This window comes from Lissotriton vulgaris, chromosome 7, assembly GCF_964263255.1.
Source record: "Lissotriton vulgaris chromosome 7, aLisVul1.2, whole genome shotgun sequence".
Taxonomy (NCBI): domain Eukaryota; kingdom Metazoa; phylum Chordata; class Amphibia; order Caudata; family Salamandridae; genus Lissotriton; species Lissotriton vulgaris.
Window position 1 is genome coordinate 1719234197 of NC_141695.1, and position 27445 is coordinate 1719261641.

At 46.9% G+C, this 27445-nt stretch overlaps 1 protein-coding gene across 1 annotated transcript in view; it reads right to left on the bottom strand.

Moving 5' to 3' along the window:
- PIANP (PILR alpha associated neural protein) overlaps window positions 1-12977 on the bottom strand; it is a 182556-nt gene extending 169579 nt beyond the window's left edge. Inside the window, exon 1 of the mRNA XM_086932914.1 lies at window positions 12798-12977. The gene's annotated coding sequence lies outside the window, so the exon portion shown is untranslated. The remainder of the gene's footprint in view (window positions 1-12797) is intronic.
- Window positions 12978-27445: the final 14468 nt, after the last annotated feature.

The window sequence follows — 27445 nt, forward strand, 5'->3', positions numbered from 1 at the left end:
GCTCACTAAGGAACCCTGCTCTATCCAAGAGACAGACTGAGCCTTCACTATCCAAGAGACAGACTGAGCCTTCACTATCCAAGAGACAGACTGAGCCATACACTATCCAAGGGACAGACAACGCACTTAACCCATCCAAGAGACAGACTGAGCCCTCCACTGTCCAAGAAACAGATTGAAGTATTCACTATGCAAGAGACAGACTGGGCCCTCCACTATCCAAGAGAAAGATTGAGCCCTTCACTATGCAAGAGACATACTGAGACATCCACTGTCCAAGAGACAGATAGAGCCCTTCAGTTTCCAAGAGACAGACAGAGAGCCCTTCACTATCCAAGAGACAGACTGAGCTCTCCACTGTCCAAGAGACAGACAGAGCCCTTCATTGTCCAAGAGACAGACCAAGTCCTTCATTGTCCAAGAGACAGACATAACCCTCCACTACCAAGAGACAGACTGAACCGTCCTCTAGCCAAGGTAGAGTTTGGGTCCTCCACTATCCAAGAGACAGACTGGGTCCTCCACTTTACAAGAGACAGACTGAACCCAGCTCTATCCAAGAGAAAGACTGAGCCCTTCACTATCCACATGCCATACTGAGCCTTTCTCTATCCATGAGACAGACAGAACCCTCCACTACCCAAGAGACAGACTGAACCGTCCTCTAGCCAAGGTAGAGTTTGGGTCCTCCACTATCCAAGAGACAGACTGGGTCCTCCACTTTACAAAAGACAGACTGAACCCAGCTCTATCCAAGAGAAAGACTGAGCCCTTCACTATCCACATGACATACTGAGCCTTTCTCTATCCATGAGACAGACAGAACCCTCACCTAGCCAAGAGACAGACTGAGCTCTCCACTGTCCACAGAACACCCGCTATGCATGTATGACGTGCGAAAGATGAATCTCACCCCTGTTTGCTCTCCTTCGCCACAAAATATTCACAGCATTTTTTCATCATTATTTAATTGTGGATATTTTTAGAGCGCGGACCTTGACATGAGGAGCAGCGATGAACTGTACATAGCAACGCGGACACGTCTCCTGCATGCAGCGTGATAGCGAGCATATGGGAATGTTTGCATAGCTGGCGGAGAGAGATACAACAAAACGGGGGGGGGGGGGGCGTAGGAAGAATGAGTCAAAGAGGGAATGGAGGCCTCAGTCCGGAGAGGCAGAAGTGGTTCTTTAGCCTGTACAGGCATTGCTGCTGTGTAAATCATTTCAAAGAATTACATTATTGCTGCAAGAAAAATAATTACAATAAATAAAATCAATGTAGTTCCTCTCTGGAGCTTTCTAGGAGTGTGGGGAGTCTGAGATATAGGGAAGGTTGTTCTTCAGCCTTGGGAAATATGAGAACATGGTTGTCCTCTGTGATAATTCCTTGTGTTTGGTGGGTCTTAAGCTTGCAGTTAAAACACTCCATGATTCTGTTGTTCTGTGGGTGATGAATGGTGCTTTGCAAACAAGATACCTGTGGACCTGTAAAAGTTGCCTCGTCGCCCCCAAAGGTTTCACACTCCTGATGTTTAAAAATATTTTTGCAATCATTTAACGTGCAGATTAAGAGTGCACCCTAGCTCACAGTGCCACGAAGGAACATTTATATCACAGCAATGACTTAATTAATGCACATTGGTGCCTGTACCCCCTCGCGGACCTAGGCCCATCCCGGGGCTCTGTTGGAGATTGCATATGAAAAGTTCAGAAATAAGCAACTCCAGCACAGCAGTCCGACCCCAGGAAGCCTGCTCTGATACAGTGATTATGATGTCTGACACCCTGCACTCAGCCACTGAGCATGACAGATACGCATATTTATGCCAATGTTTGGAACAGTCTTTGCGCAACGGAACATATTGTCCTAGAATGTGCCAGCTGCCTTTCTCTTGCTGTGTACAGGGAAGGAGCTAACATTCAGTGATGCAATGCAAAATGATGCCACCCCTTTAAAGTTTCATTTGTGCACCCTAAAATTTTGACTGAGCTGACCTTTTCCCAGATATATACAAGCTTGCTCTGAGTGAGGGGCCACAAATGGGGTACTGGACACCAGAACCACAGGGCGCCAGGCTGTCCTCAGGTGGGAGTGTCGGGCACCAAGGAAAAGACTGTGTGACCAATCCACGAGACCTACGCGAGAAAGGCTTTTCCTAAAAGAAGACCTTCACCTTATGCAAAAAGAAGTTATCCTATAAAGGTGTGGTCTCTTGTCCATCTGCACAGGCCAACAGTGGACTTCTATGCCCACCTGGAGGACACCAGGTGCTGAGTAGGTGAACCGTGGCTGTTCTCGGGGGTCTCCGGGGTGCAAGATCCCAATGAAGGAATGAACTAGCCCATCTTGGGTGACGGGAGAAGCAAGCATAGAGAAGGCCATGAGTGGTTAAGCAAGTGAAAGGTAGCTGGCACATTCTAGGACAACATGTTCTCTTGTGCAAAGGCAGTTCCAAATATTGTTGTGGCGAGGACGGGCTTGACACAGCGTGGGCTCCGGCTTCTGCAATCTTAGCGGATCAAGCATGCTCAAAGGATGCGGCCACTAATAGTTTGACACCTAAATCCATCAGCAGGCTACTGGTGGCCCAGTGGCAAAAGAAGATTACCTTCTCTTCCAAGATTTATGATATAGAAGTCAGTGCATAGTGAGACCCTCGGAGGAAGACCAGTCACTTATTCTAGTGGTCCCTGGGCAGCACAGGGTGTAGTGGCTTCAAGTGGCAAAGTCATGCCCCTTGGCAGCTACCAAACAGGGGAAGTAGAAGAAAGAACAAGACTTCCCTATGCCTGCTCCTGGTGGAGGGCTCTCTGCTTAGACTGCTCCAACCCCCGAATGTAGGTGACCCCCTGATCTTGGTGGACAGGGTTACTCTGTCACAAACATGATGGACATCCCGCCCGCCAAATTTCGATTCGATTATATGCTATGGAACTTGTAATACGGCAGACAAGTTGTGATGTAATATCCCGTCTGCCAAATTTCGATTCCATTATATGCTATAACTTATAATACGGCAGACAGGTTGTGATGCAATATCCCGTCTGACAAATTTCGATTCCATTATATGCTATGGAACTTATAATATGGCAGATAGGATGTGATGTAATATCCCGTCCGTCAAATTTCGATTCCATTATATGCTATGGAACTTGTAATACGGCAGACAGGATGTGATGTAATATCCCATCCGCCAAATTTCGATTCCATTATATGCTATGAAACTTGTAATACGGCAGACAGGATGTGATGTAATATCCCTTCTGCCAAATTTCGATTCCATTATATGCTATGGAACTTGTAATACGGCAGACAGGATGTGATGTAATATCCCATCCGCCAAATTTCGATTCCATTATATGCTATGAAACTTGTAATACGGCAGACAGGATGTGATGTAATATCCAATCCGCCAAATTTCGATTCCATTATATGCTATGAAACTTGTAATAGGGCAGACAGGATGTGATGTAATATCCAATCCGCCAAATTTTGATTCCATTATATGCTATGAAACTTGTAATACGGCAGACAGGATGTGATGTAATATCCAATCCGCCAAATTTCGATTCCATTATATGCTATGAAACTTGTAATACGGCAGACAGGATGTGATGTAATATCCAATCCGCCAAATTTCGATTCCATTATATGCTATGAAACTTGTATTACGGCAGACGGGATATCCGTCACGTTTGCAATGTAATATCCCATCCATCAAGATCGCAATCAGGCCCTTAGAGTCAATGGTATTATTCTAGGTCTGATAGACCAGGCACCCTAATATCTGACCGCTGCCCCTCCGTGGTGAGGTTGCTACCATGCGGTCTTCATTCTGCAGGCGTGGTTTGTCCCTTTGGTGGTCTTTGAGGACAGTGCCTATTCACCAGGGCACACTTTGCCAGCTCCTTGAGGCATGCATTCAGTATACAGCAGGAGTGATACAGGGGCATGTAACTCTGAGAGACCCCACTCCTTCACTCTCATGGCTTGGGGAGACCCTCGCTGGGTACTCTGTAGGCCCCCAGTCCCTCTGCCTAGCACCCTGTCTCTTTCTACTGCCCCCTGAGAGAGGTCTCGTCTGATTGAGGTCAGTCTGCTGGCAGATGTGGGTACAGAGCAACAACAGATAAGGCAATGCACATGACTCATGTAAAGAACAGATGCGGCGAGCGGGAGGGCACGGGGGCTCTGCACAAACTAAGAAACTGTGAAGGCAGAAATACACTATAAAACAGTACAACAGTGATAACAACAGACAGATACAAATCGAAGAAACACCCGAGACAGACTCACACACCAGTAACAGAGAACCACGAGGGACAGCCAAAAACACAGAACCATAAGCATCGTCAACTACCACGGAAAAAGAGTTCACCCACACAAAAACATACCAGAAGCCAAAAAAAGCAGGCAAACACTGGGGAAGGGGAGCACAAGAAATAATAAATCTCCAGAGCAATGTATGAGAAAGGGAAAATGAAGAAAGAGGCTCACAGCACACAAACGCCAACAATAAAGAAATGACTGAGACAAATAAATGTCAAAGACAGAGCACCACCAGATGCAGCAAAAAAAACATCACCAGATGCAGAGAAAAAGAAATATGAGGCAGAGAAATACCATCAGTAAATTGTATTTATATAGCGCTTACTACCCTGATGAGACATTGAAGCGCTGTACGGAGAGTAGCAGGACCCAAGGTTAGTGATTAATCCTGGTTATTGTTAATTGTTGTGATTAGTCACCTGCACTCAACAAAAAATAACATGCATTTTATTCCAGTTGCTTTGCGATGGATTATATTGTATCACTTCAGCTGATCATGAGTGGGAGGCTAGATGGTTTCAGGTGAATGGTTGGTGAGATAAATAGGCTGGCAGAGATTATGTAGTATTAGGTCGCAGGGATAAGGTTTTAAAGAATAGAGGCTGTGATTTGTGAAAACAGTGTGTCAGCCAATTGCAGTATTACAACAGCAGCGATTAAGACAGACAGGCATGAGACTGAGAGGAGGCCGTACTCAGAAAAAGAAAGCATGCAGAGGATGGAAGGTAAGAAGAGGGTCACTTTGAAGAAAGAAAGGAGAGAAATCAAGCGGAATCTCAGGTATGGGGCAGAGCAGAAAGCAAGAAACAAGAGAGACATAGATACCTCAAAGACAAACCAGAAAAAAAAACACAGAGACAACGAACCACCAGAATCAGTGAAACAACTGAGACATGGAAACACCAGGGAGACAGAGAAACACCAGAACCAGAGAAAAATCAGAGGCAGAGAAATGCCACAGACAGTAAAAGGACAAAAAACACCAGAAAGAGAGAAACAATAGGTGAGAAGCAAAGCACAGGAATTAAACAAGCATTAGAAATGCAATAGGTCTCGCAGCATTAGAGTTAGTGCTTTTAGAATTGTTAATGGGTTTTTTTGTAAATCTTTAGCATGAGGTTGAGGGTGAGTGAGGGTGAGTGAGGGTGAGGGGTTGAGGGTGAGTGAGGGTGAGGCTGAGGGTGAGGGTGAGGGTGAGTGAGGGTGGGTGAGGGGTTGAGGGTGAGGGGTTGAGGGTGAGGGGTTGAGGGTGGGTGAGGGGTTGAGGGTGAGTGAGGGTGAGTGAGGGTGAGGGGTTGAGGGTGAGTGAGGGTGAGGCTGAGGGTGAGGGTGAGGGTGAGTGAGGGTGGGTGAGGGGTTGAGGGTGAGGGGTTGAGGGTGGGTGAGGGGTTGAGGGTGAGGGGTTGAGGGTGAGGGGTTGAGGGTGAGTGAGGGTGAGGGTGAGTGAGGGTGAGTGAGGGTGAGGGTGAGTGAGGGTGAGTGAGGGTGAGTGAGGGTGAGTGAGGGTGGGTGAGGGTGGGTGAGTGTGAGTGTGAGTGAGGGTGAGTGTGGGTGAGTGAGGGTGAGGGTGAGTGAGGGTGAGTGAGGGTGGGTGAGGGTGGGTGAGTGTGAGTGTGAGTGAGGGTGAGTGTGGGTGAGTGTGGGTGAGGGGTTGAGGGTGAGTGAGGGTGAGGGGTTGAGGGTGAGTGAGGGTGAGGGGTTGAGGGTGAATGAGGGTGAGGGAGGGTGAGGGGTTGAGGGTGAGTGGGGGTGAGTGAGGGTGAGGGGTTGAGGGTGAGTGAGGGTGAAGGTGAGTGAGGGTGAGGGTGAGTGAGGGTGGGTGAGTGTGAGTGAGGGTGAGTGTGGGTGAGTGTGGGTGAGTGTGGGTGAGTGAGGGTGAGGGATTGAGGGTGAGGGGTTGAGGGTGGGTGAGGGGTTGAGGGTGAGTGAGGGTGAGGGTGAGTGAGGGGTTGAGGGTGACCCATTTTCAGAACACACACTAACAACTAAAAATGTATCGCAACTACTTGCCAAGGCACCACAGTACATGCAAAACTCCACCTGCAATGCATTCTTCCAGATGTTTAAATGTACTGAACCCAAGATATTAAAGAAGCTTGGTCATAGAAACTGTTGAACCTTTTATGAAATTATGGCCGTTGCACCAGATTAACCCAGGGGAGTTGAGGATGTTATCCAAAGGGTCCCTCGGAAAAGGAGAAATCATTTGTGAAGCTGCGGAAATTATGTTAAGTTGAATCGTATACTAGTACCAGGATACAAAACAATGCTTTTCAATTAAATATAAGGTGCAGGTTCACAACAACAGCCACACCGGAAACAGGCTCCACCAACAAACACTCTGGAACATTTAAGATAATGACCCAACGTAACACTTGTAACACAAAAGGTACGAGAAAAGAACGACGACAGGCTGCTATGGTATTAGGCGCACATACATATAAGACCATGAGCACACAAAACACGCCCATTGTGGGAGAAGACGTGCAGTAACACTTCCAGCCCACATAACCAACAGCATGAAACCATGTGCTGCCTTGCAGCACACTGCTCAATGTCAATCTTTTATGTATGCGTCTACATGCGACTCAGTCATGATACCAAGAATGAAGGAACTTCAAAATTCTGATGTCACGATACTGTTCAAAATAGTATGAAGGCGAAAAGTTTGTTCAAATCTGCAATCATAGAACAGAGCACTCTAAATGTAAAATGCTGTTGCATGTTGTACACAACGCGTTTCTCACTTGCATCTACGTGAAATTTCAGTACACAACTCATCGAAGGTGTAGGGCACAGGCGAATCCCTTTAAAAACGCTGTATGTTCATTCTTAAACCAGTTCCGTAAAAAGACCGTAATACTGTGAGTGTGTCTGCTGTAAGACTTGGTGATATCAACATCTGTTCTCGAATGCGTTTCTCAATTAGAGTTACCAAAAATCGTAAAACCGACTCACCAAAGATGAAAGGTAGCGTGGGGTTCCTTTCAACACGATCTTTATTCATTGAGTAACACGCTCTGTAAAAAGACCGTAAATGCGATAAGTTTACCCGCACTAAAACTTGGAGATGCCTGCCCGAGTTCCCAGTCAAGAGTAAGCACTTCTAGAATCCTCTACTCACCAGTCGAAAGCAGCCTGTGGTGTTGTCTCCTGAACACGAAAAACGCGAAAAGCACGGAAACGAAAATCAGCGGGTGACTGAATTTAATTAGCCTGTACCTCCTGAATGCGCTTCCTGCATGCGCATGAAAAGAGGACTAAGCTTATGCGCCATATTGAATGGGTAACTAGACCGTAATCTACGCTAAAAAGCGGTCCATATAAGAAAACTGCATACAGCCGAGACACAATTAAACAACTCAATGCAATGGTCTGAATGTAAAAAGAATCCAGCTAGAGGGTGCCCAGATCTCCACAACAAGGCGAAATGCTTATGAAATTCGGTGGTTTGAGCAGTTTAAAAAGTGCCTGGACTATCCGCTAGATACTGTGATTTAAATTCATAATGAAATGTAAACGTCAGGAACAATATACTCGTTGCTTATTTAAAAAGTTCCTGGAAGTTTGTGTGTTTGAATGCTAATTCATGAAGTGAACGGACGGAGGAGAGGGGAGGGGGGAGGAGAAATGCGACACGGCGGGAAGGGGAGGGCTTTGCATTGGACTTACCGGAGGACTTCGACTGCGAGGAAGACCGCTCACAAGACTGCTCAGCAAGTAGGGATGTGCAACCTTTTCCCCTTTCGACCTTCGTGTAATTTGAACTAATGCGGTTAGCACCCGCAAACTGAAGTTTACGCGCTTTCACGTTAAAAGTAGGAATTTCATGTCCCTCTGAATTTTGGTTTGAGAAAAAGATCACCAATATCGACCCACTTCCAACGTTGCAAGGAAAATGGTTTCAAAGTGTCTTTTAACATGTTTTTATTGGCGGAGCGGGGGTGTGGGAGGAGTGCGGCTGGCTGCCTGATGGAGTGGAGAGCGGGCGGGCAGAGAGAGTGAGGGGGCGGAGCGGGGGTGTGGGAGGATTGCGGGAACAGACGGGAGGGGAGGAGAGTAGGAGGAGGAGTAGGGGAGGCACGGCCTAGCGGCCGTCAATCAAGAAGTGAGGGGGCGGGAGAGTTGGCAAGGCAGGCGGCTGGGGCCATGTGCACGCGCTTTTAAGCTCAATGCGCATGCGCATTGAGCTTAAAAGTCACGGGCACTGCAAGGAATCGCCACGATTCCTTGCAAGTTAGATAAAGAGTCGATGAGCCCCTATAGTCTCGCTTGCTCGATGCGCATGCGCATCGACAGGCGAGACCTAAAAACAGGCATATAACAGGGAGGGACAGAGGAAAATCAGGGACTCATCGGTGAAATATCAGACACAGAAAACATTACCAATTAAAAAAAACTAGGAAGCAAAGTAGTGAAAATAGATAACACTAATGAAAACAAAACGTGAGACATAGAGGAACATCAACATACTGGCAATTGAAAAAAAAACAATCAAAAGTTTGAGACAGTCAAACGACAGGAAAAGAACAGACACAGAGAAAGAACAAAAATAGCAAACACCCAGACAGAGAAACTTCAAAGACTTTGAAACGCTATGGATAAGGGAAAAGTAAAGACCGAGAAAGGTCGCTAACAGCAGCTACAGAGACCAAGAAACAACAGAGAAAAAGAAATACAAGTGAGAGAAACATTGGAGATGAATGAATGGTAGCGGCTCAAAAACAACAGAGATGGGGAAAAGAAGAGATAATATTAAGCAACAAACACAGAGCAGAGATAAACTGGGTAAACAGCAGAACAATGAAAAATTAGCACCACACCAAAGAAATATCCAAGACAGACAACAAAAAAGGCAAAATGTTATGCTGGAGTTTAGCATCTCTCTTTCGTTTCTGAGAATTGAAAACTGAATTTAGAAAAGCACCAACCTTCCTATTAAAATTAAAATTTCATTTTTTCAATACGTAATTGTGGAATAAATAAAATATTTCAAAATGTGTGTATTTGTTTAATGTATACTTGCTTCTGTATTTTTGTGTGTTGTTTTGAAGTTAAAATCGTTGAAATTGCTTAGTGTGGGGTCTCCGACTTTCAATATTGACTCAGTGGGGGACCTCATATTTCATTTACGATTCAGAGGTTGTCCACGGAAGTCAAAAGGTTAAGAACTGCTTCCTTAGATAGCAAAGAACCAGAAACAGACAACTGGTGATAGCAAATCCGAAGGCACAGAGGAACATCAAAAACTAGTGACAGCAAATCAGCAGGCACAGAGGAACGAGAGCAAATGGTGACAGCAAATCAGAAGGCACAGAAACCAAAGGCACAGAGGGACATCAGAAACTGGTGATAGCTGACAGCAAATCAGAAGGCACAGAGGGACATCAAGAACCAGTCAGCAACTCAGAAGGCACAGAGGAACTAGAGAAACTGGTGACAGCAAATCAGAAGGCACAGAAACTGAGGCCAGTCAATCCAAAGGCACAGAGGGACATCAGAAACTGGTGATAGCTGACAGCAAATCAGAAGGCACAGAGGGACATCAAGAACCAGTCAGCAACTCAGAAGGCACAGAGGAACCAGAGAAACTGGTGACAGCAAATCAGAAGGCACAGAAACTGGTGACAGTCAATCCAAAGGCACAGAGGGACATCAGAAACTGACGATAGCTGACAGCAAATCAGAAGGCACAACAGAATATCAGAAACTGGTGACAGGAAATCAGAAGGAACCGAGGAACATCAAATTGAGAAACACTAGAGAAAGTGAAATATGAGAGATGATGAACATCCACAGAAGTGAAACACCAAGGAACGTGAAACAAGAAAGACAGACAGATAACACACGCCGAGAAGCACTAGAAATGGTGACAGGCCAAAGACAGGGAAGACCCGAAGAACAAGGATGCAAGTTTCAGGGTGAGCGCGGGTATGCCGCATGGAGTCCACTGTAGAGAGGGAACTCTTTTTGTGGATAGCCCCAGTCAAAGACGTGTACTTTGTGCAGCCAGCACCGCAGCTCTTTGCAGTTGCAAACATTCAAGCGTGTACCCTGGCCTTAGGATGGGGGGTTGTACACCTCCACCTCACTGGCAGCAGCCCCTTTACTTGTGAATATGGCTCAGGGGGAGGTGATGTTTTAAACTCTTATCTGATTAAGAGAGCTGGGCACTTAACCCTTTCATTGCTTAAAGAACTGCAAATGGAAGCATATTTGTAATTTGAAACTGAATAAAGAACAATAGAAGGAAACAAATATGTATTAACAGCAAATTGAATCTTTAAATAATACACGAAAACATTTGGTTTACCCACTAAAAGAAGATTACAATGTGATTTCAAAGTTCCACATCTTGGTTTAAAAATATTGTCACTTTGAGCCATTTCTGAACTCTGTTACACATTGACCTTATGCTTTTTGGAGATCACTGCTTGCATTGATGTATACAAGTAAAACCAAAACATGTTCTTTTCACATTCCTTTGTGATTATGTTAATTTGTTGTCTTTGTAGAATTGACCCTTGGCCTTTAAAAATGAGGGTTATTATAAGAGCGAGACACTTCCTGTGACGTCACTGTCAGTGCTGGTGTTGTGAATTGCATATGATAATTAGCCCCTCCACTGTTTTCCTTCGGATGTGTAGGGCACACACCCTAAGGAAAGCTGAGACCCTAGTGATGGAGACAATTTGGAGACAGAGAAAAGTCAGAGGCAAAGAAACATCAAAGAGACAGAAACACCAATGATAGGGAACATCAGAGACAGAGACACCTCACCAAGCAAAGCACCCGACAAATAAACACCAGACCCAGCAAAACACCAGCCGGAGAGGAACTTTAGAAAGACAAATACCAGAGAGAGAAGCACCAGCTAGGGTAACACTCCAAAGACTGAAAATCAGAGGAAGAAAAAACAACATGGACAAAGCGACAAAGCCAAAAAGACACCGGTGATAGCAAAAGGCCTAAACAAGGGAATTCCCAAAATAAGAAAAAACACACAGACACTCCCTGTAGATAGGCAAACACTAATGTCAGAGACAAAGAAATATTACAGAAAGGAAAGCAGCAAAGAAAAGGATGCATTTGAGTCGGATAAATAAATACCAGAAAGTGACCACCAGAGAAAGGGACGCAGGGACCGAAAACCACATAAGACAAACAGCATCTCTCTTTATCTGCCTCTTCCCTTTTCATTCTCTCATTTCCCCTCTTCCTCTATTTCCTTCCTCTTTCTTGTCTCTATCAACTCTTATACCAACTCATGCTTTGCACATTTCCCTCTCCTCCCTTGCCTTATTCTCTTTTCTTCCTCTTTCTCTCTTTTCCCTTCATTCCTCACTCCCTTTCTCTCCAGCCTCCACCTTCTTTCTCTCCACTCTCCCAGCTTCTCTCCCCCCTGCTGCGATGCCTTGGCCTTCTCGCGCTCTTTTTAGGGGCTTATATGTGCTTTCTCCCCTCTCCCTCCACTTCTTCTCTTTCTTTTCCCCAATACTCCACTTCCCCTTCTCTCACTTCTATTCGCCTTCCTGTCTATATCTCTTATCCTCCGTCCTGTCTTATCTTCCTGTCTCTCAATTTTCCACCCCCTTCTTTCTCTTCCTGTCTTTGCCTTCTCTAGTTCTCTTCTTTCTCTCACTTGTTTTCGCTTCTCTTTCTCTGCCTTCTGCTGCTGCTTCTTCTCGTCTCTCCAGGACAACTCCCAGTTTCTCCCTTCTCTCTTTAAGTTACCCTTTCAGTTTCTTCTCCCCTATTATTTCTCATGATCCTTAAGCCGCCCTTGTGCTCCTCTCTTGCCTTCTCCTCATCTCTGCCTCCCTTTTCTCGCTTGTCTCTCGCTCCACATTCCTGTCTCTCTCTCTCTGTCTCTGCTTCTGCCGCACCCTCTTTCTACTTCACGCCCCCCACCCTCCTGGTGCTCGGCCTCTCTGCGCCCCCTCCCTCTGCTGCCACCTCTCTTCTCTTCCCGCCCATGAGCCTTGTTGATTTACCTCCATCCACTGCCCCCCACCCCCGCCCCGCCCCGCCCGGAGCCCCTCAGCATGTCTCTGCATCGCTGCTCGGTGTATTTACAAGACGCCCCCCTGACCCCGCCCCAGCCCCCACAGCGGAGGCGCCGCAGGGAGCCTGGCGGCTGCCAGCCCAGAGGCGAGCACGGGGTCACGGCGCGGGCGAGCGGGGGCGCGCACAGCACAACAGGTCCCCTCCGGGGGTGCCGGAGGGGGCCACACCTTCACTATAAGAGGATGGATGGCGGCGGCAGTGGCACGTCAAGGGGGAGAGGTGCCCGATTCACCCCATCCTCATTCATGCCAGCCAGCCCCAATATTTACAGCAGTGACCCCCCCCCCCCCCCCCCGCCCCCACAGATTTAACCAAACCCAGCCATATTTACAATAGCATCCCCAGAACACCAGCCCTGGCATCCGCCCGCCCCACCCCGAGGAGGGACGCCCACGCACCTGTTGGAGGAGACGGAAGACCTCTCGCAGTCGAAGGGTGCAGAGGGGGCGCGCGACCGCCAGCCCCCCCTCTGTGTCATCCTAGGGGGAGGGGGGATGGATGGAAAAGACAGCGACACTGGGGTACAGGCGGTGGGACAGGGTGGGGGTCTGGGTGGAGAGGAAGGCAGACGTAGGGGCTTTTTTTCGGGAGGGGGACGGTCGAGTGAGGGTAGAGGTTTGGGTGGAGTGAGCCGGGGGGGGGGGGGGAGCGGTCAAGGAAGGGGTGGATAAGAGCAGGTCAAGGTGGAGCGAACAGAGGTCGGGTGTGGAGGTATGGACAGAGAGGAGGACAACTCAGGAGTAGAGGCAGGGTGCATATATGGGCGAGGCAGAGGTGGAGGGGAAAGAGTAGTGGGTTTAGGGAGAGGTAGGGGGTGTGTGTAGGAATGGGTGGAGAGGAGAGCCAATGTGTAGGTGGAGCTCAGGCCAAAGGTGAGGGTCCTGGGACAGGTGGAGGGAAGAGGACACAGATCTGGGAGAAGGTACTAAGGAAGAGGTGGAAGGGGTGGTGGACGTAGGGACAGAGGGTAGGGCCGTGGAGGAGTGGAGAAAGGATGCAGAGAAGAAGAGAGGTGGCAGCGAGGATGCGGGCGCTCAGCAGGGCTTGAGCGAAGGATGCAGGAGATGCTGCCCAGACTGGTCCAGCCCCTGGAGCGAGGGATGGAGCGCAGGATGCAGGAGATGCTGCAAAGACTGGTCCAGCCACTGGCGCGAGGACCAGAGAGCGGGATGCAGGAGATGCTGCACAGACTGGTCCAGCCCCTGGAGCGAGGGATGGAGCGCAGGATGCAGGAGATGCTCTCAGACTGGTCCAGCCACTGGCGCGAAGGATGGAGCGCAGGATGCAGGAGATGCTCTCAGACTGGTCCAGCCCCTGTGTCTGTACCACAGACCGAAGAGCACCGTCTCACCCGTGGTTTAACACTAGCGCTGCCGGGGCGGGGAGGGCAGGGGGGAGGCCCCTCGAGGCCCCGCAAGAGACAGGCTCCTGCGCCTGTTAACTTACGCGCATCGGTGCGTGACATCTCTGACAGCAAAAGAGTCGCCCCCTGCAGCTATTAACTTATAACCACCCGCTCTGACATCTCGTGCAACACCGACAGCTGTGCCAACTTACAACAAAACGCTTGCAGCACAAGAGACAACCTGCGGCTTCTAATAGCACACATTAGTCAGAATCGACTCTTACAACATATGAGACAGTCCCCAGCGCACATACACGTATAACCAGCGCACGCGAGCCTCTCGTGCACCTCTTAACTTATGGACAACACACCCTGATTGTAATACACAACGAGACAGCCCTGTGTCTATTCATTTCAAAGAGGCGCGCTCAGGCATCTTTCAGCATAAGAGACATCCCCGGCGTCCATAAAACTAACACACGGGGATGTCTCTTCCACCATATGAGACAGCCCCAGGCAGTTCATAACCAACACACAGGAGGGGCATGTCTTCCAGCATATGAGACAGCCCCGGCACAAATTAACATATAACCAACACCTGGGGCTATCTCTGCCTTCATATGAGACAGCCCCAGCAACATAACCAACGCACAAGAGAGGCATGTCTTCCAGCATATGAGACAGCCCCGGCACATTGGTGCCGGGGCTGTCTCATATAACCAACACCTGGGGCTATCTCTGCCTTCATATGAGCCAGGCCCTGGCAACATAACCAACACACAGGAGGGACATCTCTTCCAGTATATAAGACAGCCCCAGACAACATAACCAACACACAGGAGGGACATGTCTTACATCATATGAGACTGCGCCCGGGGCCCATTACCATATAACCAACAAAAGGGGATATAAATTCCATCATGAGACAGCCTCTGCATCATATCCAACCCACAAGAGAGGCATGCTTTCAACATATGAGACAGCCCCAGCAACATAACCAACAGACAGGAGGGACTTATCTTTCAGCATATGAGACATCCCCAGCACCATAAAACCACACAGAATGGACATGTCTTCTAGAATATGAGACACCCCCGGCACCAAATGATACATAAACAACACAAGAGGATATTTCTTCCAGCATATGAGACAGCCCCTTGCACCATAACAAACAGAAGGAGGGATATGTCTTCCTGCATATGAGACAACCCCCAGCGGCATAGCCAATACACAAGAGAGGCTTGCCTTTCAGCATAAGAGACAGCCCCCGTCACCCATTAACATATAACCTACACACTCGGGATATCTCTTCCAGCACAAGAGACAGCCCCAGGTATTTCATAACCAACACACATGAGGGACTGTCTTACAGCATATGAGACAGCTCCCGGTGTCCATTACAATATAACCAACAAAGGTGGATATATTGATCATCATATGAGACAGCCCCTGGCAACATATCCAACACACAGGAAGGACATATCTTCCATCATGTGAGACATCCCTAGCGCCATAACCAACACACAAGAGAGACATGTCTTTCAGCATATGAGACAACCCCTGCATCATAACCAACACACAGGAAGGACATGTTTTCCAGCATAAGAGACAGCCCCAGCCCTATAACCAATACACAACAGAGATATGTCTATCAGCATATGAGAGATCCCCTGCATTATAACCAGCACGTAAGAGGGACATGTCTTCAAGCATATGAGACAGCCCCCTATTATAAAAACAACAGTGGTCCCATGCAATATAGGATACGGCATACAAATGAATACAGACAAAATGGATTCTGTATTTGTCTGACTTGTCCAGCCGGACATAGGTCAGAATGTATTTACTTATAACAACAAATAAAGAGAGAATATCCTTCAACAAACTCACGTTGTGGGGCACAAGCCTGTACCTCATTTAGACACAAAACACCTTAGTACAGTCAAAGTGAAAGGAAAGGGTGAAAGGGCTTTTAGGCAATAAAGCTCAAGTTGTTCTACAAATCACAATATGAACAAATATTTTCAATTGCGCCTTTACATCAACATTAGTACACTATAAACACACTGTATAAGGCACATCAATTGGTCGACGGCGTTTCGATCCCACTTTTTAATTCAAAGGGATCATCATCAGGACATTAGATACATGCCTAATAATTGTAAGCCTCTAAAACCATAAATTTACATGAATTTTCAGGGCTGGGGGTTCAGAAGGGGTACGGTCACCCGAATCAGGACTGGCCAGGCAGAGTCTGGGTTCCGATCACGTGCAAGTTGCAGGGGTACCGGGTCAGTCGGTATCGCTTCCCGCTCGATAATACGATCTGCACCCCTGCAACTTGCACGTGATCGGAACCCCGACTCTGCCTGGCCGGTCCTGATTCGGGTGACCGTACCCCTTCTGAACCCCCAGCCCTGAAAATTCATGTACATTTGTGGTTTTAGAGGCTTACAATTATTAGGCATGTATCTAATGTCCTGATGATGATCCCTTTGAATTAAAAAGTGGGATCGAAACGCCGTCGACCAATTGATGTGCCTTATACAGTGTGTATATAGTGTACTAATGTTGATGTAAAGGCGCAATTGAAAATATTTGTTCATATTGTGATTTGTAGAACAACTTGAGCTTTATTGCCTAAAAGCCCTTTCTCCCTTTTCTTTCACTTTGACTGTACTAAAGTGTTTTGTGTCTAAATGACGTACAGGCTTGTGCCCCACAACGTGAGACTGTCGAAGGATATTCTCCCTTTATTTGTTGTTATAAGGAAATACATTCTGACCTCTGTCCGGCTGGACAAGTCAGACAAATACAGAATCCATTGTGTCTGCATTCATTTGTATGCCGTATCCTATATTGCATGGGACCACTGTTGTTTTTATAATAATTGCTCCCTGAGGTCCTGTGCTGACTAAACTTGGGGTCCTGGGGTCGCTTGTTGTTTTCTAAATATATGAGACAGCCCCCGGCACCATAACCAACAGACAGGAAGGACATTTCTTCAGACGAATATGCCTCTTCACTCCGCATACCATTTTACCGCATGCTGCCACAAAGCGGTCGTAACAACGACCGCGTTGTGCAACGCATACCATTACTCTGCAAGTCGTTTATGGTGCTGGGGCTGTCTCATACGCTGGAAGAGATATCCTCTTGTCTGTTGGTTACGCTCAGGGGCCCCTTACGGCGCGCGAGGCAGACCCGCACACAGACACCTCCAGCAGTGAAGGGACTGAAGACAGCCTCGTGTACACAGCAACACATCGCACGACACCAGAGACAGGTTACGCATCGCCCTGTTTCATTGACATTTCTGAAACCGGCTCAGAAAGCCTCGCTCACCTCCCCCGCAGCCCCCTTCTTGCGTCTCCTGCCCAATGAACGCCAAACAACAGCTCTCTTACACCCCTGGTGCCCGTTCCTGAATCTGTAAGCCAGAGCACAGAGACATTCGCCAATAATCTAACACAAGACAGTCTCATGGACAAATAAACTGACAGCCACCACAAAACCAAGGGGCAGATTTAGAAGTCCCTTGCGCCTCATTTGCGCCAATGTTGCGTCACTTTTGTGACGCAGCGCCGGCTTAAACCATGTGCCATGTTGCACCCTATTCACAACGTGAAGCATCTAGGGAGATGCGTCACGTTATAAAGCCCTGTGCCACATGAAACCTGCGTCAGGTTTCATGTGGGCGTGCCGGCGCAGGGAGGGGCTTTCCGTCGCAGGAACGCCTCAGAAAAGTGCCTGAGTGAAATCTACAAGATTTAATTTAGTCACTTTTCCGACGCCCCTTTATTAAAAAATTGCGCCTGCTTGAAGCATGCGTAAGCCTTGACGCACCATGTTGTACATAGGCAGGGTTGGAACAGTGCTGGAGTTGTGTTGCGCCCGCAACACAACTCCAGCACTGCGCCAACCTTACGTCGGCAGATGCGACATGCATCTGTTTATCCGTGCGCCATGATGCACTGCATTGTAAATGCGGCGCATCTGTGGCGGCGCAAGGGTAAACTTGCATCACGCATCTTTCCAGGATGCACCAGGAAACATAAATCTGCCCCGATGTCTCTTACTGCATAGGAGACTGCCCCTCACTCTCATAGTAGCACCCACCAACGACATTAATAACAGTACGTCACATGTGTGATGTCACACGGTACGCAGTGTCCTGTATCAGTGACGTTCAGATAGCACGGGATCCAATCTCTTGCACCACAGACACAGGTCCCTGCCATCTATCTCTTGACCTGCGTCTCGAGCACTTATCCTCCCTGGATGCTCGCGCCTCGGACAGTCTGTCACATTGTCTTCCTGCATCTGTTTCCCTCCTCCCCATTTAACTCCATCTGTCTCACTCCAGCCATCTGTGCCTCTCTTGTCCCCTCTCCGTCTGTTCTTCTGTTGTCTACCCCTCTCCCCTGCTCCCTTTCTCTACTTGCATTTATTTCTGTCACGCCCTCGTACCCCAAAAGCATATTTGCCCCATGTGCCATTACAGCTGCGTTTCCTCAGCTAATGGCCGTGCCTGTGGGATGTATGTCATTACAACGCATGCTTTTACAACGCATGCCATTACGACGCAACTTTTACAATGCAAGTCGTTACAACGAGTTGCGTTGGGGGGGGCTGGATAGTGAATAGTTTAATTTACTATTCCAACTCCAGTCCTCATGGATAGTAGGGAAGGTGTTGGATAGTAATTAAACTATTCCCTATCCTAGAGCGCCCTCCAGCGCAATTCGTTGTAATGACTTGCGTTGTAAAAGTTGCGTCGTAATGGTAGTGCGTTGTAAAAGTTGCGTTGTAAAGTATGTTTCCCACGCCTGTGCATGAATTTGCTCCTCAAGAGGCATTATGACGTCATGAGCCAGACCGTGAAAATTTGCACAGGTGCAAGACATGGTGCAAATTCTTTAAGCACTTTTTTTCATCTTGCATCTTTAGGAGCAAACCAGACACGGGGCCGGGTTGCAAGAATTTCCCTAGGACTGAACAATTTTGCACCAGTGGCTGTAGCGGGCATTCTTGCACCAGGGTAAAAAAAAAAGTAACTTCACATGGTGCTGCGCTCGCACAGATCCGTCCCTGCAAACACAATTTTGAACTGGTCAGTAAGCATCTGTGTAAATTGCAGCCTCACCTGTACACAACTGCTCTGTCACCAGTGCAATGGAATTTGGACCCTAGGTTGCTGCAGCCTGTATTATGGAAGGATTGTTACATCAGGGCAACCACCTCAATTTTCTCTGTTTTTGCTGTCTTTAGTCAATAAGACAGTGACCAAATAGAGTTCTTCCAAGTTTTAATATGTATAAGTTGAAACCAAACCTGAGGCAATATGAAGTTGCTTTATTATTATAACAGCAAAATCAATATACATAAAAGAAATGAAATAGAACCGTTTATTCATTTTATGTAATAAGGCCTGCTCACCCATTATGCCTTTTCTTTGATAATAAAGATATTACACATGAACATGATTCATTAACAACAGATGTTGGATTTTTTTTTGCAATCTTTAAAAGCCAGATTCCTCCATTTTTGCCATCATACTGGCGCTGTGCACTGTAGGAAACACTGGGGCATATGCTCAAGGACTATCGCCCAGGGTAAACATCACTTACAACGCAAGCATTACAACGCACTACCATTACATCGCAACCATTACAACGCAAACCATTACAACGCATTGCGCTGGGGGGCGCTCTAGGATAGGGAATATATTTAATTTACTATCCAACACCTTCCCTACTATCCACGGGGACTGCAGTTGGAATAGTAAATTAAATAATTCACTATCCAGCGCCTAAAAGCACTATGCGTTGTAATGGTATGCGATGTAAAAACCGCGTTGTAACAGCAGGCGTTGTAATAGCCTGCGTTGTAACGTCATAGATCCATCGCCCAGTTAGCGGCATTTTATCGCAGCCAAAGGGGCGATAGATTCATCCCCCTATTCACAAGCTGGTGCTAACAGCCGATATCGCAAGTTTTCCTGTGATAGCAGCCGCAAAAAACATCGCCATGAATGACACCGGCAACGAACTCTAATGAGATGCAGAGTAGGCGTTCCCGTGCAAAAAGCTACAATAACACAACTTCGCAAACGACCAGCCAGATCAGCGATAAGATCCCAAAACAGGCAATAAGGAGCGTTAGCAGCAGGGATTTAACACCTGCTCTCACCTGGTGTTAAGTCGGACGACAACCTGCACCACAAAAGGGAGCCCAGCCCAGAGCCACACCTGAAGAACAACAGATGCCATGGAGCTACTGGTCATGCAGCTCGGAGCCCAAACAGGGCCACTACACCCACCACCACCCCATGCTCGCCACCCCCTGACTACCACAGAGGCAGTGCAAACAAAGACAGGGGACCTTCAGAAAACGCACCAGCCTCACAGACCCAACACCAGAGGATGTCATTGCCCCCTACAGGCTCAAAAGGACAACCATCCTCAGCATCCTCACCCACATTGCCCACAGGCTGATGGTACCAACACAGTGGACAACCAACATCCCTCTGCAGACAAAGCTGCTGGCTGTGCTGCACATGTTGACCTCTGGGACCTTCCAACCAACAACTGCCAGAGTCGAAAGAGTCTTACAGCCAGATTATCAGAGCTGCTCACACCTGTCTGGGATGCCATCATCCGCTTGATACCCTGCTCAGCTCTTGAGGTGCCACTAACTCAGTGCACCACAACTCATGGACCTTTTCTGATTGAGTTTTGTGCCGTGGACAGCTCACGCAGCAATAGCACCTCAGGCAGTGGGTAAGACCTTGGACATGTAGCTTTGTCATCCCCCCCTTTACACGTAAGATGAGTGGACTGGGCTGGCGTACGCAAGCCCAGCGTAGGGGTGTGAATGATTATCCTGGGGCTCAGGGCGTGGTTCAGTACTGGAAATGTGCAAATGCGTGTGTCTCTGTCATAGTGTGGGTGTCCGTTGGGGAGTGTAAGTGGTCCCTGATGGGAATTAGACACCCACGTATGTTTTCTAGTTCGGCTGCCATGAGGTCGAACCCCACCCGCACCTGTTTAGCCACCTCCTTCTGGCAGTCTAACACCTGGCCTTGGAATGCGATGTGTGCTTCGGTGAGGTGCTGGTAGCCAGCCGTGGTGGAGGGGGCTTCCTGCTGTGTGGTCTGTGCTGGGGGTGGGGTCTCCTCAATGCAGCTGGGCTGCCCTGCTCCTGGAGGTGGGGTGCCGTAGCTGTCCATGAGCTGTTGTGGGGCGTCAGTGTCAAAGATGTGGAGGTCCTCTTCATCATCACTGATGAGTTGTCTGGTCTGCTCTGCTGGAGCTGTTGTTTGTCCCTCTGCGATGTGAAGGGGAGATGCATGTTGACATTGTGTTGACATGTATGTTGACGCATTGTACAAGTTTACATACAGACTGCATGACAATGTACATTGTGACTTTTTGGGAGGAGCTGACTATTTGATGCGGGACAGGGGACATTTCTGCACCTTCAGGGATGTGAGGTTGTACAGAAACATTTTCATCTCACAGTTTCCTGCTATGCCAGCTGTGATAGGCCAGTTTCTACGCACAAGCGGAACCAGTTGTGTCCTCTGTTCGGTAGTGAAAGTGTTGCACTTTGTACCACATTGTCGTCAATGTTGATGTGCTGTTATTGCTGTGTGTGTGTGCTGCATTGTGGGAGAGTTGCCCCTACGGCTGTGATTTTGCTGCCCCTTATCCCTTTGAGGCGCTGTGCCTTTGACTTCTGTGCTTCTACAGTGCTGAGATGTTGCAGACTAATTTTGGCTCTTGTTTGGATTTTGGACTCTTGGGCATGGTTTATCCGCAGATGTGTAGTTGACGTCAGGGGTTGTTTGTGCATGTGGATGTGTCAGAGTGTGACCTGCTCCTTTCTGGATGTGTTCCACACTCAGCCACCTCAGTGTTGTGGCGTGCAACATTTCATGATATATTGACAGCAGCAATGCTATTCGTCATGCAGTGTCACTTGCATTGTCAGTGTGGCTCACAGGCACGCAGCTTTACTGGTTTTAACATGTGTGTATGGGTTGGTTGTGGGATTGGTGCTGTGTGGGGAGGGACCCCTTTGTGCCCATAGTGGACGGGGTCCTACTTACTGTTTGTATGTGTGCTACAGTGAGCCAAGAGGATCAGGGACATGATCCAGAGTCATTGTGGGGGTGCAGTGTGCTCTACTCACTTGTGCATGTGTGCCATTGTGTCCATCTCCCCCGTCCCCCCAGTCCCTGGTTGGTACTCACCCTGTTGATGTTGCTACAGGTCATGTTGAGCAGTGTCCAGATCCCCAACTCCTGGCACCGTCAGGGCCGGACTGGCCATAGCGGGCACCTGGCAATCCCCCGGTGCGCCGCATGGGTGGGGGCCAGTTTTGGGCCCATGGAGCCGTTTTTGTTACATGGCCATTTTTGCAGTATAGCTGCAAAAATCGTCCCTGTACCAAAATCGTCGGAAAATTAGCCCCGGCAAAGAGCTCGGCGGCACCTCCAACCCCCCTGAGTGGGGAGGGGGGGGGGGCCGAGCACTTTTCCGGGGACGGTTGTGGTTCCCAGTTCGGCCCTGGGCACCGTATCCTGACTGATGACTGTGGCCACCATTTCCTCCATGTCATCCACCTCCTGGTGTGCCGCTAGGTACACAGTCAAAATATCGAATCTTTAATTTCGACTTACACTTATATCGAGTTGCTAATATCGAAGGGACAGAATATCGATGTCCAGAATATCGATGGCCAGAATATCGACCCTAAGGTAAGTAATATCGAAATTACTTATATCGATAGCATATATATCGATGTAAGTAATATCGACATTACTTATATCGATAGCATATATATCGATGTAAGTAATTTCGATTTACAAATATGTGTTAGAAATTTTAGTTAAGTAGTTAAATTAATTGTTATAATATGTGTTTAATATTTTTTATAAATAAAAAATATATAAAAGTAAATTATATGTTTTACTACCAGAGCGGGTTGTGGGTTTTTAGGGGAATAGGGTGGGAAGTAATTTATTTGGAAATAATTAATTATTTTTTAATGATTAATTTATTTTGCAATTAAATATTAATTGGCAATGAATTATTTTAATTGATTAATTGATTAATTAATTGATAATTGATGTATATTTATAAGTAAATTATATTTTTATCTACTGGAGCGGGTTGTGGGTTTATAGGGGAATAGGGTGGGAAGTAATTTAATTGTAATTAATGAAAGAATTTTTAAGCATATTTTAATTAGTAATTAATTATTAATTGGTAATGAATTATATTAATTGATAAATTAATTATTTAATTGATAATTAATTTTATTAATTGATAAATTAATTATTTAATTGGTAAATAATATTTTTAATTGATTAATTAATTATGTAATTGGTAATTAATGTAATTTTAAATTAAATGTTAAGTGTTACTACTGGAGCGGGTTGTCGGTTTATAGGGGAATAGGGTGGGAACTGATTTAATTACAAATAATTAAAAAAAAATTATGTATAATTTATGTTTTTACAAAAAAAAATTGCAATTAATTAATTCAATTGATTAAGTAATTATTTAATTGATATTTAATTTTCAATTAAATGTTAGGTGATAGTACTGGAGTGTCTTGTGTGTTTATAGGGGAATAGGGTGGGGTGGGAATAGTAATTTTTACCCCTACGCTATCCAACACTTTCCCTACTGTTGCACCCTTTGGAGTGAGAATAGTAATTTTTACCCACCCGCTATCCAACGCTTTCCCTACTGTTGCACCCTCTGGAGTGGGAATAGTAATTTATACTCCTACGCTATCCAACACTTTCCCTACTGTTGTACCCTCTGGACTGGGAATAGTAATTTTTACCCACCCGCTATCCAACGCTTTCCCTACTGTTGCACCCTCTGGAGTGGGAATAGTAATTTCTACCCTTACGCTATCCAACACTTTCCCTACTGTTGCACCCTCTGGAGTGGGAATAGTAATTTTTACCCCTACGCTATCCAACATTTTCCCTACTGTTGCACCCTCTGGAGTGAGAATAGTAATTTTTAACCACCCGCTATCCAACGTTTTCCCTACTGTTGCACCCTCTGGAGTGGGAATAGTAATTTTTACCCACCCGCTATCCAACGCTTTCCCTACTGTTGCACCCTCTGGAGTGGGAATAGTAATTTTTACCCCTACGCTATCTACAACTTTCCCTACTGTTGCACCCTCTGGAGTGAGAATAGTAATTTTTACCCACCCGCTATCCAACACTTTCCCTACTGTGGCACCCTCTGGAGTGGGAATAGTAATTTTTACCCCTACGCTATCCAACACTTTCCCTACTGTTGCACCCTCTGGAGTGAGAATAGTAATTTTTACCCACCGGCTATCCAACGCTTTCCCTACTGTTGCACCCTCTGGAGTGGGAATAGTAATTTATACTCTTACGCTATCCAACACTTTCCCAACTGTTGCACCCTCTGGAGTGGGAATAGTAATTTTTACCCACCCGCTATCCAACGCTTTCCCTACTGTTGCACCCTCTGGAGTGGGAATAGTAATTTATACTCCTACGCTATCCAACACTTTCCCTACTGTTGCACCCTCTGGAGTGGGAATAGTAATTTTTACCCACCCGCTATCCAATGCTTTCCCTACTGTTGCACCCTCTGGCGTGGGAATAGTAATTTCTACCCTTACGCTATCCAACACTTTCCCTACTGTTGCACCCTCTGGAGTGGGAATAGTAATTATTGTTAAGTAAGTATATATTATATATGATTTGTAAATTTGTTTTTTTTTAAATTAAATATGCATTATTAATTTTTTTACCATTATTAAATATATTTAAATATGTGTAAGTAATTTATAAGTATTATTTACAGTATTTTTCATGTTTTTTTAAACCCAAAAAAACCCGATATATTTAACAACGATATTTTTAACATCGATATTATTTTTTCGATATTTTGGTACTTACCATGTTGTACATAGGGCGTCGATATTCTTGCAATCGATATAATTACGCCGATATTTGTGTAAGTCGAAATTCTGTCTGTCGAAATTCTGTCATAGATCCGTGCCGCTAGACCCCCACCTCCAATCTGCGTTGCTGCTTTCTTGTTAGCATCGAGTTTCTTCTTGGTTTTGCCCTTCACATCATTCCAGCGCCTCTTGAACTCTTCCATTGTGAAATGAAATGAAATGAAACGTAGATTTATAGAGCACGATTGCTGCCCGGGGGCGTCCAAGTGCTAGGAACCAACAGAGGTGGCCTGGCAGAGTTGCTAGCAGAGATTACTGAGGGAGGTTGAATAGGAATGTCTTTAGCTGTTTCCGGAATGAAGAAAGGTTGGGGTTAGCTCTAAGATGAAGGGGGAGTGTATTCCAGGTCTTGGAGGCATTATAGGTGAACGTCCTGCCGCCAGACCTAGTCTTTTTTATTCTTGGAGCAGTAGCCATAAAGGCCTGGCTCGAGCGAAGACTTCTGCTGGGTTGATAGTGGTTGACTAGGTCACGGGTGATCATTGGACCTGTGTCCCAAAAGGCCTGGTGGGCAATGCACATGGCCTTGAAGAGGATTCTCTGACGCACTGGCAGCCAATGTAGGCTGATCAGACCAGCTTTGGCTGATTGTCTGCGTGGAAGCTGTAGCAGTGTGCGAGCCGCACAGTTCTGCACTGTCTGAAGTCTACGCAAGGTGTACTCTGGAGCACCAAGGTAGAGGATGTTGTTGAAGTCTAGGCGGGACTGTATCAAACCCTGGATGGCTACCTGCTTAGCCTCCATGGGTAGAAGGGGGAGAATTTTCTTTAACATCCTGAGAAGGCCAAAGCAGGTAGCCGAGAGTTTTGTAGCCTGGATGTTAAATGAAAGGGACCTATCCAGCCACACCCCGAGGCTCTTGATGTTATCTTTGGGTGCTGGAGAGGTGCCTAGACAGGGCGGCCACAGAGAGTTGAAGAAACTGGGGTTAGAGGGGCCCAGGAGCATCAGCTCTGTTTTGTCCCCATTTAGTTTGAGGGATGATGAGGACATCCAGCTCTTTACCTCCTCTAAACACTTTCTAAGTCCACCTGACATTGGCATGTCGGCCTCCTGCGCCAATGAGACCACCAGCTGGGTGTCGTCCACGTAAAAAATAATCTTAACCCCAAATGGATGAACAACCTCAGCCAGTGGCCTCATATAGATGTTGAAAAGCGCAGGGCTTAAAGAGGAGCCTTGTGGGACCCCACACCTCAATGGTCTGCTAGTGGACAGTGACTCACCATCAAATACTTGAAAGGATCTGTCCTTCAAGAAGGACTCGAACCAAAGCCAGGCTTTATCTTTTATTCCGACACTAGACAGACGGTTCAGCAGGATGTCGTGGCTGACCGTATCGAATGCCGCGCTAAGGTCAAGGAGGATCACTGCCACTGATCCTCCTTGATCTAGGATTTTTCTGGATTCCTCGGTGGCGGACTCAGTTCCGTGTTTGGGTCTAAAACCCGTCTGGGTGGGGTCTAACAGTTGGTTGTTTTCCAGGAAATTCACCAGTTGGAGGTTGATGTATCTCTCCAGGATTTTACTCAGCCAGGGGAGCAGGGAGATAGGCCGGTAGTTGCTAAAATCTGAGGGATCCAGATTGGGTTTCTTTAACAGGGCTCGGACCATGGCCCGTTTCCAGACAGCAGGGACAGTGCCAGAGTTGATGGATGCGTTCACAAGGTACATTATGGTTGGCAAGGTGATCTGTGATGCTGACATTATGATATCTGGCGGGGCCGGATCGTCAGGGGATCCAGATTTTACCTTACGAGCCACAGACTCTAGGGATTCAAGATCTAGAAGGGGGAAGTGATCCATTATAGGTGGAGGCTCTAGTAGGGGGTCTACCATATTTGTATTGGCCCGAGCTAAAGGGGCGGTAGCTAAGGGGGGAAAGGATGAGTAGATTTTATTGACTTTTTGGTGGAAAAATTCTGCTACGTCATTACAGTGGGCTGTTGTTTTGCCTCGTGCAGGCTAGATGGTGGAGGTTCGGTAAGTTTTTTTAAGATTTGTCCATCTCAACGCTGCAACTGCATTCATATGGTCCAAGATGGTCTGCCATATTTGCGTCTTTGTTGCCAATGACACCTTTGAGGTGACGAACTGTTGATGGTAGTGTTCTATCACCTCCGTAATGATGATCCTGTTTTCATGTGGACTGAACCATGTCTTCCTCTTCTCCTTGGCCTTCCCCAACCCCAGGTTCCTAGCTGGTCGTCTGTGGGGCTTGTGGGGTTCGCGTTGTCATCTGCACTCGGTCCGGGCGCATCCATGGTACTACGCATTTTTTTTTGTTTTGTTTTTTTTGTTCTGCTTTTATAGTGCATTTTCACGCATGACACATGGGAATTGCAGGCCTGTCACTGGTTATCACAGATTTTTGTATCGCGATTTGGGGCATCGCCACTTTTTTCACGTTCATGTTTCACATTTTTTAGGCGTTGCGTTAATTTTAACGCTTGACACAATATCGTGAGACTATCGCATGGTACTGCAGTGTTGAGAATACAACGTTAACACAGTGTTATTTACCCGCGATAGTCTGCGATATGCAAAGTTGCGTTAAGCTAATTTTGCGATGATTATCACACGTTCTTGAGAATATCCCCCACTGTTTGCTCCTTTCACATGACATTAGGAACAGTGAAAATAGCCACGGCCTCCCTCTTTTATACAAGC